Source organism: Moschus berezovskii, chromosome 1 (assembly GCF_049115385.1).
Source record: "Moschus berezovskii isolate FMDL1 chromosome 1, NW_MosBer_1.0, whole genome shotgun sequence".
NCBI lineage: Eukaryota > Metazoa > Chordata > Mammalia > Artiodactyla > Moschidae > Moschus > Moschus berezovskii.
In genome coordinates, this window is record NC_142460.1 from 40,003,054 (window position 1) to 40,015,306 (window position 12,253).

Sequence of the window (12,253 nt, forward strand, 5' to 3'; positions counted from 1 at the left end):
GTATTCATGGGGGTTCATTCCCGGACCCCTGTGGATACCAACATCTAACCTACACACAACCTCCCATATATGGTAAATCATCTCTAGATTACTTATAATACCTAGTATGATGTAAATGATATGTAAAGAGTTGCCATCTCTCAGCAAATTCAAGTTTTGCTTCTTGGAACATTCTGGAGCTTTTCCCTCCAAAATATTTTCAATCTTTTAGTTGGCTGAATTCAAGGATGCAGAGGACTCACTGTATTATTGCAACCAAGGAATCCGGTTTTAATCCCCAGCAAATATAAGAAATTCCTCATGATTTACTCTTTTTAGAAATGAAACAAATACAATCATACAAAGACTTGAAATTGTGCACATTACAATTTATGCATCCTTCCTCAAATGAAAAGAAACTGAAGTGGTATTGGCCATCTTCCATATATCAGGTATAATGGGATAACTATGTATGTGTATCATTATTTCGTGTTTATTTCCACTCTGTGCAAAACACTGTGCTAGATCTTACAGAAAAAGAAAAATAGGTATTCATTCTTTAAGGAGTTTGCACGTTAATGAGGGAAATACACATGAGCTCTGCTGCTGCTGCTGCTGCTGCTAAGTCACTTCAGTCGTGTCCGACTCTGTGTGACCCCATAGACGGAAGCCCACCAGGCTCCCCCGTCCCTGGGATTCTCCAGGCAAGAACACTGGAGTGGGTTGCCATTTCCTTCTCCAATGTGTGAAAGTGAAAAGTGAAAGTGAAGTCGCTCAGTCGTGTCCGACCCTTAGCGACCCCACGGACTGCAGCCCACCAGGCTCCTCCATCCGTGGAATTTTCTAGGCAAGAGTACTGGAGTGGCTTACACATGAGCTCAGTTACCACAAATGAGGTCTATGCGTTTATCAGTTCAGAATCATAAATATGCCTGGCTGTTCAGAAAAAGGAAGCATTTTCCCCTTACCACTGTCTGACTTCCAGCTCTGTCTTCAGAATCTTCATTATTGTACGGTTTTATATTACAATACTTAACTGTATTTTAACTGTGTACTTGACTTGCTCTTTTGACACAATGAGATATTAAAGGGAAAGACTGAGCCATCATCTCTTTTTGCTTCAGAATCTGGGAAGTCCTGGAATATTCCATCATTCAATAAACGCAGAGAGTCAGACACGACTGAGCGACTGAACTGAACTGAACTGAAGTAGATAATCAGTAATTTTAAAATATTTTTTTTAATTGGGGTATAGTTTCTTTACAATGTTGTGTTAGTTTCTGTTGTACAATGAAGTGAATCAGCTCTACGTATACATATATCACCTCCCTCTGGACCTCCCTCCCACCGGCCACCTTCATTCCACCCATCTAGGTCACCACAAAGCACAGAGCTTAGCTCCCTGTGCCATACAGTCAGTTCCCAGGAGTTATCTGTTTCACTCATGGCAGTGCACATACATCGACCCCAATATCCCAGTTCATCCCCTGCCCCCATGTCTACACGTCAGTTCTCTACACCTGCATCTTTATTCCTGACCTGAGAATAGGTTCAAATAGCCAGGACATGGAAGCAGCCTAAATGTCCATCAACAGATGAATGGATAAAAAAGATGTGGTATACATATACAATAGAACATTACTCAGACATAAAAAGAAATAATATTGGGTCATTTATAGAGACACGGGTGAACCTAGAGTCTATCATACAATGTGAAGTAGATCAGAAAGAGGAAAACAAATATTATATACTAAAGCACATATGTGGACTCTAAATCATTTTTTACTGTAAAATCTTTATTTAACAAAAGACTACCCTCATAACTGTTAGGGGAAGCACACTGATTGAAACCGCTCACCCTGGCCAGGCACCATAGTAACCATTTGCAGGAGTTGTTTTATGACAGGAGTCAGGAATACGGAACTACTAAGCCACCACCAACCGGAAGAGTTCGGGAAAGGTCGAAAGGAGACACCGTGTGTCCGTCCACTTCCCAGAATCCCTCTCGCTAGCATCCATTTTGGCTGAGCAATGCGTGCACCACCAGGAACGACCCTGAATTAGAATGATTGGCCAAAGACCACCCAGAAACTAATCCCATCACCATAAAACCCGAGACTGGGAGCCACTTGGCAGAGCAGTTCTCCTGGGTTCCCTTACCCTACTGCTCTCCACCCGGGTGCCCTTTCCCAAAAAAAATCTTGCTTTGTCAGCACATGTGTCTCCTCAGACAATTCATTTCTGAGTGTTAGACAAGAGCCCAGTTTTGGGCTCCCGCAACATAACCATAGAAATTATGTAGTGATAGAGTGGGATGGGACATAAATTGACCCATCTATCATTTTATTTTCTCAACCTGACTTCTATAATCTTCTCCCAAAGCAATTTAAGCATCTGAATTAAATATATATGCTGCAAAGGGTAACCTATAAAATATTTTGGTAGTATGTGCCAAAGTTCAATTAAACACTTGGGTTCATATTTAATCTAAATTCTACTCATAAAAAGTTCTCATCCTTTCTCTGCAATAGATATATCATGTCATGGAAACTCTTTTTTTAATCCTGTCCTCCTAGAATTTAAAATGATAACACAGCTTGTGAGTTTTTACTTTTTCTGAAAAAATAATATTTTTAGAGGAATTTACAGTAAAACTGAACCAAAGGTATAGAGATTTCCTATATACCTCCTGCCCCACGTTCACAAAAGCCTCTCCACTGTCAGAATCCTGCGCTAGAAGGAACATGTTGCAGCTAATAGACCTGCATTAACACATCATTATCATCCAAAGTCCACAGTTTACCTTAGGGCTCACTGTTGGTGTGGTAGCTTCCATAGGTTTTAACAACTAGGTAATGACACATATCCACAATTATAGTATCATACAGAATAGTTTCACTGCCGTAAAAATCCTTTGTGCTCTGCCTATTCATTCTTCCTCTTCCCTAACCCTTGGCAACCACTGACTTATTTTTTTTAATAGACCTTATTTTTTGGAGCAATTTAAGTTTCACAGCAAAATTGAGCAGAAAGTACAAAGATATCCCCTTCCTATACCCCTGGCCCCACGCATTCACTTTTTAATCATTTCAATTGCACAAAGGGAAGTGAATGCAGAACTAGAAGCCAAATGTTCTGCTTCTAAATTCTGTGTTCTTTCTACTTTATAGCAAATACTCCTCTCTAAACACAGTCTCCACTGTAACAGACTGGCTTTATGGACCCACTCTATACAAAGTTCATTTGGGGTGATTAGGGCCCTCATTCCTTTATTAAAAATGCTCCTGAAAGAATCATAAAAGTTACCCTTTAAATATTAACCAACTTTTAGTGACTACAAATAATTCGAATTTGAGTATTTGTGAAGGCTAACCTCTCAGAGGGCTTCCCTGGTGGCTCAGAGGTTAAAGCATCTGCCTCCAATGCAGGAGACCCGGGTTCGATCCCTGGGTCGGGAAGATCCCCTGGAGAAGGAAATGGTAACCCACTCCAGTATTCTTGCCTGGAGAATCCCATGGATGGAGAAGCCTGGTAGGCTACAGTCCACGGGTCGCAAAGAGTCAGACACGACTGAGCGACTGAACGGAACGGAACCTCTCAGAGTTATGGAATCCACTCTGCGGTGTCCTTCAAAATTGCAGTTCCTGTTAAAACTTCCATATAAGTAAAGAGTCAGTCACCTAAGTTCCTTCATTTTTAACAAAGGTCCTCATGGACTAAATAAATTGTTAAGTTTGTTTTCAGCAATAGAATTCAATAGAATAGTGATGACACAAACATTCTTTTCTGTCATAGAATTAGAATCTCTCAGGAAAAGTCTATTAATTTAAAAAATAAGACTATATTACTAAATATTCTTCTATTTCCCAAAGTGACATATTCTCTATATAAATACTGATATATTTTAAATCAGCATTTATAATAACTTAATGTTTTCCAACACATTGCAAAATTGTTCCCATATAATTTTTCTTATGTTTTAACATGTGGAAAAAATTATATGGAAACAATTTAGCAATGTGTTGTATAAATCATTATTAATAAAGTTATTGGGTTGGCCAAAAAATTTCATTCCAGTAAATGTTACAGAAAAACTCAAATGAACTTTTTTGGCCAAACTGATATTATTCAAGTAATTATAGTTATGTAGGTGGTTATAATCACTTTATAATGTTGATAATTAATAATAATTGCTAATGTTATTTTATTAAAATTATTCGATGGCAATTCAGAAAATAAAAATATATCCATGAATGATATTTATATATTGTAGAAAATGTAAGAGTGTAATTGGAATCTGCTAGGAGATAGGATATATCTGAAGGAAATGTTTATCAGTACTTCTCATCAAATAACAGCCTTCCAGAAATAGAGTGGCTTGCTCAGATCTCAGCCTCTGGAGAATTACAAATTTGGAGAGGAACTTTAAAAATATTGGAGAGTGATTTTCCTTGTAAGCTGTAAAGAAGACACCTTATTAGATATCACACTTTCCAAAACAATACATGTGACTGAAGCACAGCTTCTCAACCTGTAAAAGAGGCTTGTAAACTCCCTCTGTATTGTGAAGAGAAGGTGCTTAAACGCCAGAATCTCTCAGGAGTGTTCTGTTGGCAACATGCTCAAGGCTGACACTCCCTTTCATGTGGACTGTTGAGTCCACTTTGTTGAACTAACCCCAAACTAAATGAGAAACCAGGGCAGTTGAGGGAAGCTAACTGGAATCAGGGACAAACAAATCTCTTTCAATTGTAAATTTTTGCCCTGAATTACCTTTCTTAAACTTTGTTCTCGGACATGGTGTGAAAAATAAAATAATACTGTAGGTTTATTATCTTTCATTAGACCTTCATATATCCAGAATGCTGGTTTTTCAAATTGCTTAGATTTGCTAAAAATGGATATTATCTGTAGTTTTGCTGTTTCCGTCTGAAAAAAAGCGAAGATAAAGGACTTTACAGGTTAAATTACGCAATAAGAGATCACATTCAAGTTACCATTCCAAAAGTGAAAATGAAGATGGAACCCTTTCAAACTATAGATGAATGTTACCTAATGATTCACATGACTTCTCCAGTTTTTATTAAAACTATCAAGTGAAAAAATCAGTTTCATAGAAACTGACTTTTGACTTATGAGTAGGATGATGCAGTGGTTCACAGTTTTATTCCTGCATGGTAAGATTTAGAAATCTGCCCCTCTAAAGTACCAGAATCATAGTAATCTCAGGAAATAAGGAAGAGACAAGAGCAGCCAATGCCTGTATTTTCAGAATGAAATCTGACTTCTCATTTTCTTTACAGAACAACTCCTAAAACATTACAGTATGATGATTTATACATCCTTTAATTTGAAGCTAGTGAGGTTGATTAGGTAATTAAAGAAATTACTTTTGCTAAAAAAAAGTGTGATGCTTGAATTCTAGTAAATGTCAAAGTGATGATCATTATTTTCTGATTCTAAAAAGGCAGCCTAAGTAACGTTTGCTTCAGCCTTTGCTCCAGTTAACTATCTACACGGCTCACACATGAGTCAAGCACTCTGTTCTTTAATGATGAAAAGCAGGAAGTTCAACCAAGTTCAAATGAAGAATGAAAACAGGAGGTTCAGAATACGCATGTATGACAGAGGAGATTCAGTTAAAAAACTCACATTTTCTATGTATAAAAATGAAAATAACTGATTATAAAGATTGCATTAAAATAATTAAAAGTTACATTGTTTTGTGAACACCTATAGAGAGAGATTTTAAACTTTTGAGGGGTGTGGGGGATGTTTATCCACCAAAGAAATCTAAATGATGCTAATATTTACAGGGTCAAATAGAAAATAATAGAATTTTTTGGAGCTGGAATATGCCCTTACTAATCAAATCCTCTCTTGAAATGTTAATTATTCATTGAAGCTCACTTCTCCACTGAATGAAGTTATTTTAAGCAAAATACAAATCCCAATGTGAATAAAAATACCAATTGGAAATTGAATAAACTCCTTTAGCACAGTGACCTTACTTTTTTAAAGATTAAGAGCTCTCAAAAGCAGGATTTTAAACCACTTGCCCCAGCTTTGAGCTTATTAAAATATAGACGCTATACAGACCATCTCCATTTTACAATGGATCGATTTGTGATTTTGTGACTTTATAATGGTTCAAAGGAGATACACATTCAGTAGAAACTAAAATTTCTGAAATTCAAATTGAATTTCAATTCAAATGTTGAATTTTGGTCTTTTCCCCAGGCTAGTGGTAAGAGGCACAATAGTTTCATATGCGTAGTTGCTGCTCCCACTCAGCCATGCAATCACAAGTGTGAATAATACACTTACAGTGAATCTGCTCCCAGACAACCTTCTGTTTCTCACTTTCAGCATAACAGTCCATACATTATATAAACTTTTCAACACTTTATTATAAAATAAGCTCTGTTAGATAATGACTTTGCCCAATCGCCGGCTACTGTAAATTTTCTGAGCATGTTTAAGATAGGCTAGACTAAGCTATGATGTCCACTAGGTATTTTAAAGGCATTTTTGACTTACAATATTTTCAACTTATGATAGGCTTATTAGAACATAACCCCATCATCAGTAAAGGAAGACCTAAATCAAAAACATTTCTTTTCTGCTGTTGCCTGTTATATTGTTGTACATATCATCATTTACTTAATAATATTTAACACTCAAGTTATATTGCAGCATGCTGGGGCCATCTCAAAGATAATTTTTATCCCTGAGACCTGCATTATTCAATGGACTATATCCTTCAGCTACATTTACTTCACTTTACCGTATCCTGCTCTCCCACATCCATTATGTTCTATTTCTGCCTCATCCATCATCACAGATGCACTTGCTTACAACTGCACTTCCTTACCCTTCACTTCTGAAATCAAGGGTTCATACAAGTTTAAGAAGTTTACGTGAACTTTTTCTTCTTATCCTATTTAAACCTGGATTTCCCCTGAATATGTTATTTTCTCTATAAAAATCCTATACTTATAAAAGCTACTGGATCCAGATAATCCAGGGCTCTAATCTATTTCTCAACAAGGAGTCTATAAAGACTTGAAGAGAACACAGTAAAAGGGATTGATCATGTGATTTCTCAAACCATAGGCATATACTCCCTATGGGTATATGTGGGTATTTGGTGATGATAATGATAGCTGACCAGGAAGAAGATATTTCTCCTCTGCATTTTTTTTAATACCTCCTCACCCAAATAATGACTAAATCCCTGTTCCTTTTGTGTATCTTGTGAATTTCACAGCCCCCAATCATTTACTTTCAAAGATTTTTCTTCTCTATTTGATTTCTGCTGGTATGCAGTGGAGATGAAGAAGCCTTGGTCTCACTGTTGGTTGGGCATATGAGGCTTTCCACTTCAGGGTGCAGCTTTTGACAAAATCTATCCCTAAATCCATCAGTGGGTTTTCCTTTTGTCTCATTTGCTGAAATTTGGTCACATGGTCTCTATTGGGTACAATATAACCTAAAACCCCAGTATACAGCAGGGGATTAATGTGCCATGTGTGGTTTAGACCAATAGCATTTTACCACTTAGGGGCATGTTATCACATGAAAACATCTCCATCCTCCACACATGAGGGTTCTGGTAGCAAGGAAGAAGGTAAAATGGATATTCCACAAACCACTGTGTCTACCAGTCAGTGACTACAAATTACTCATTGTGAAAAAAGCTTAGTGTTAAAACTCATAGAAAAGAATAAAAAAATGGAAAGGTATATGTTGTCATTAATATTTATTTATGACTACGGAGTTGGTGATGGACAGGGAGGCCTGGCATTCTGTGATTCATGGGGTCGCAAAGAGTCGGACACTATTGAGCGATTGAACTGACTGACTGACTGACTGAATATTCTCACATTTCATTTCTTGTTTATTATGTAACAATTTCGTGAAATTTCTGAAATGTAGCAAAATTTTTCTAATAGGATGAAACCCAAAGGACCATTGATAGAGTGGGAAGCTCTGATTAAAGAAAATGTTCATCAGTTTTATAAAAGAAATTGCCAAGCCTGATTTCCAGTGGCTTTGGTAACTGTCTACCAAGGCAGTCTATTCCATATTGAGAATATAAACAGCAGTTATTTCTTATAATTGACCAAGTGAAAATGTGGCAATGGATATAGAGCTGTGTGTTAAGAAAGTATCTATATTTTCTGATGGAAGGTAAAAGCACCTCTTAGTGCTGAGATTGAATTAAAAGCACTGTAAAAAAAAAATAACTCTCATCTTTTGTTCCTAAAGAATAAGAAGGGAAGAAAATGTATTATTGGAAGATTAGGGTGAGTCTTACAAATGGCAGAAAGGCACTGACATGATTGTTGATAAGGAATGAAGAGACCACAGAAGAACCAACTCTCTCACATTTACCAGGAAATTCCAGCATGACAGCCCCAGAGGAAGCAAATATACTAAGAAGCAGGAAGTAGGATGTTATTGTGTCTCTCTTCCCCACAACTTTAAAAAGTCATTCCATCAGAAAAAAATTTCATTATATGAAGTTACAGGAACCACATGGAAAAACAAATTAAATGAGAAACATTGTATTTCACAATCTCATAATTATTTTTTATTTAGTTAAATCCCTGTAAACTGTCAGGTAACTCCATGATTTTATATACTCCATTTCTTTGGGAGCAGTTACAGCTAATGGAAAAATTTTCTAATTTTCTAGTACAATTACTTAGTACAGTAATTAGTACTCAATGATTAGTAAAACACCAAATGAATAAGTTATTATAACTATTACAGAGATTTTTTAATGTGCTAAAGATCTTTGCCTACAATAGTTAAAGCTATAGTTTTCCCAGCAGTCATGTATGGATGTGAGAGCTGAACAATAAAAAGGACTGAGCACGAAGAATTGATGCCTTCAAACTGCTTTCCAACTGCCCTCAAACTATAGAATTGGAGAAGACTCTTGAGAGTCCCTTGGACTGCAAGGAGGTTAAAGCAGTCAATCCTAAAGGAAATCAATCCTGAATACTCATTGGAAGGACTGATGCTGAAGCTCCAATGCTTTGGCCACCTGATGCAAAGAACTAACTCATTGGAAAAGACCCTGATGCTGGGACAGATTGAAGGTGGCAGGAGAAGGGGATGACAGAGGATGAGATGGTCGGATGGTACCACCGACTCAAACATGAGTTTGAGCAAGCTTCAGGAAATGGTGAAGTACAGGGAAGCCTGTCGTGCTGCAGTCCATGTGGTCACAAAGAGTTGGACACGACCAAGAGACCAAACAACAACAACAACAAAGATCTTTGAAAAAAATAAAGGCTTCTCTGACTAGTATTATTGCTGGGAGCAACTGAATAAAGCATAGGAGGCCAGATTCTTCTTTTAAAGTTTCTACACAGCTCAAGACTGTACTTTCAGAGATCATTTCCATAGTTTTAAACCCAAGTCTCTACACAACTCTAAAGGTGAAAAGTATGTTCACAGAAAAGTTACATGAAATTTTTTAGGTAAGATCATTCATTTGCTTCTTCCTTGGTGGCTCAAATGGTAAAGAATTTGCCTGCAATGCAGGAAACCCAGATTCAATCCCTGGATTGGGAAGATCCCCTGGAAAAGGAAATGGCAACCCACTCCAGTACTCTTGCCTGGAGAATTCCAGGGACGGAGGAGCCTGGTGGGCTACAGTCCATGGGATGGCAAAGAGTCAGACATGAATGAGCAACTAACTTTTTCTTTCATTTGCTTATAGTCTTAAGCATAGGGTTGATAGTAATGCACCTTATACTTCATAATTATTCTAATGAAATCAGCATAACTCTGGAGGAGGGCATGGCAACCTCTCCAGTACTCTTGCCTGGAGAATAACCTCTATCCAGGATAGAAGAGCCTGATGGGCTACAGTCCATGGGGTTGCAAAGAGTCGGACACCACTGAAGCTGAAGTTACTTAACACACAGGCACGCAGAGTAAACATATAATGACTAAATTTGGCCATATGTTAACTAATCGAACTAAGCAAGTTTATGAATGAATGTCCGAGGAATTCACCGAGCAGTAATGTTCTAATAAAAGATGAGTCCTAGCTAGTCACTTCTATTAGGATATTCAATCAACAATTGAAATTCACTATGAACTAAATAAAAGCATCCTGAAATTTTATAATTAATTTTAAGAAATACGAATGTACAGATTGGACCACAATTAAAATAGATTTATTATTAAACAAAAGAAGAGATGAACCTAATACTAAATTTGAGCTGAAAATAATATACAATATTATTAATATAGTTTTAAAGTTATGAGTAAAATAATTTCTTAAAATAGAAACAAAACATTTTAAAGAGTGAAGAGACATTGGACCTGACCCAGAGTTACCCCACACTCCTTAGTAGAATCTGTCCTTAAGACGAGACACAATGTGAGGGGCTTATCAGCAAGACTTTGTCTGCAGGGGAGAGGAGTATTTAAAGTTCTTTTGCATGGGATCAATCACTTATTCTGACTCTATACTCACTTAGAAAAATCCCAGTTATGATTTGCCTTGAGGAGCCTATAGGTAGAGAACATTATAGCCTACCACCATCATAGCTAGTCCATATAGAAATAACATTTATCTTTTAAAAACAAATAAAAATGGCATATCTCTCTATGCCTTACACTCCTGTGAATTTAGTTTAGTTTAGATGCATGCTAAGTCGCTTCAGTCATGTTCGACTCTCTGCAACCCTATGGACTGTAACCCATGAGGCTCCTCTCTCCGTGGAGATTCTCCAGGCAAGAATACTGGAGTGGGTTGCCATATCCTTCTCCAGGGATCTTCCCAACCCAGGATCGAACCCACTTCTCTTTCCTCTCCTGCTTTGACAGACAGCTTCTTTACCACTAGCTCCACCTAGATACCTGACAACATATATGTATTCTGTTCCTACCAACCAGAATAAGGGGCCCCTATCAGGAAAGGGGCTGGCTTGTGCTAGCTGTATACCTCTTCTCCATTCTTTCAAACCCTACACTGTCCTCTGCATATGAAAATTGTGTCACTATTCCACTCTTAATGAGAGGTATCAAGTAATATCTTGAGAACTTGAGCTAGATTTTGCTGAACAACAAATACAAGACTTTTACCAACAGAATATAAGTGAAATTAAATTTAGAGAACAAGGTAAAATCTGTCGTCAATTATGGGAGAATGAATATCTAGCATACTTAGTTCCTACTGTCAACTCATTAAGTTACCAACCCAGATGTTATTCAGCAAGAAACCTGACTTGGCTACCAAGGACAACCTAGATTCCTGGGAAATTCTAGCAGTGTATCAATGAGATGACATCCCTTCTAATTCCTCTGTGTATTTTTAAAATTTAATCATTGCCTTCTTCCTGTTGTTTTTCTTCCACTTTGACTACTGGGTAAACTAATCATAATCATTGTTACATCAATTCGGATTTGTCTTGGCAGAAATTCCAATAATCTATAGGAAAATGTACAGCATTTTATGTTTATATGATGACTGAAAAGATTAGGCAACACTAATTAGGGCATTTGTTTTCCCCCTTTCTGGTACAAATATATAGATTCAAATATGGGTCATTAAGTAACTTCCAGAGACCATTTAGCAAGTGAATAAAGGGAAGGTTTTCTGATGTCCTGAGACTTAACTCACATTATGGCCTGTCCATGTCACAATCAGAGCAAAAGTTAGGGTAGTGAGCCAGTTGGAGGAGAACCAGACTTGAAATATGATAAACCCAGGAGGGGAGGCCCAGGACAAGAAGTTGGAAGCAGTACGGTGCTGGCTCATGCCACACTCAATCATCTTCTAGATTAAGTTTTGGCCAGGTTAGCTTGCTGCAGAAAAAAATGTGAAGCAGAAACTTGCTCATTATAGAGGTGTAAGTTGACTAAAAACAGAGTAATACTGTTTAGTAATTATCACCTTTTCCTCCCAGCTGCTCCATGCCCCCAACACACACATCTAATAACAAATAGATATACGGCATGAAAGTCTTTGGCACAAGACAAATAGACAAAGAGTCCAGGAAATGTGCCCCAGGAAAGAGTTCTAAAAACAGACACTTCGAAAATCTTCACTTTGCTTCCTTAGGTTTATCGATGATGTCTTCCCCAAAAGACCAATTAAGATTCTTCTCCAAAATCTAAGAGTCCTTCTAGGTTACCAAGAGATAGTCTCTTTTTTTTTAAGACTAAAAACAAATATTTTAAAATATTTACAGCTAAGAAGGAGGGAAAGTTCTTTTATCTATAAATGTCCTTTTGCATCTATATT